Genomic DNA, 725 nt, shown 5'->3' with positions numbered 1-725 from the left:
AACTCAGGAGTTTTTGGAAGAGGAAAGAACTTCAGTCAGGCCTGATCCGAGCCTGGCCTGACAGAGACCTGGGCTGCCTTCTGCAAAGAGGAGGCTGCCCAGCGCCCACAGTGGCCTGTTCTCGGCAGACAAGAAGGAGGGACCAGAGAGACACCTAGGATGGGCCCCAGGTTCTGCCGCGCCAGTCCTGTCTGCACGCCTGTGAATTCAAACGCTTCAGCCCTACTCTCTGAACCGGCGGCCCTAACCTTAAACCCTGTATGTGCTTAGCCTCCCCTCCACGCAGCTGCTGACGCACTCCCACGTCAGCCTGCTTGTTTTTAGGTGGAATAAAATCTGCTCTTTCAAAAAAATCCACTCTTTCCCACAGCCTCTGGCTGTGGTGTTTGCTCACGCTGCCTTTACCGAACATGGTCCTTTTCTTAAAACCAAACAGGAATCTAGAAAGCTAAGGAAACAAGAAACACAGGCTGAGTAAGAGGATTTTCAGTCTGGAGCAGAGCCAAGCATGGGGGTGCACACCTGTAATCCAGGCACTCTGGGTGGATGAGGAAGGAGGATCCAAAGTTCTGGATTAGCCTGGGCAACTTAGTGAGGCCTTGGCTCAAAATAAGCAATAAAAAAGGGCAGGAGATGTAGCTCAGCATGAAGGCTCTGGGTTCAATCTCCAGTACTGGGGCAGGGAGAGAGAAGTGAGGAGGAGGAGAGGTGAAGGGGGAGGAGGG

General features: G+C 53.2%; 1 pseudogene; it reads right to left on the bottom strand.

Annotated features, from left to right (window-relative positions):
- The window catches only part of LOC101589178, a 24791-nt pseudogene that overhangs the window by 9352 nt on the left and 14714 nt on the right, over positions 1–725 (bottom strand).

Source organism: Octodon degus, unplaced genomic scaffold, assembly GCF_000260255.1.
Source record: "Octodon degus isolate 3935 unplaced genomic scaffold, OctDeg1.0 scaffold00001, whole genome shotgun sequence".
Lineage (NCBI taxonomy): Eukaryota > Metazoa > Chordata > Mammalia > Rodentia > Octodontidae > Octodon > Octodon degus.
Note: the sequence above shows the minus strand (reverse complement) of the source record. Positions and strands in the feature narration are given on the sequence as shown.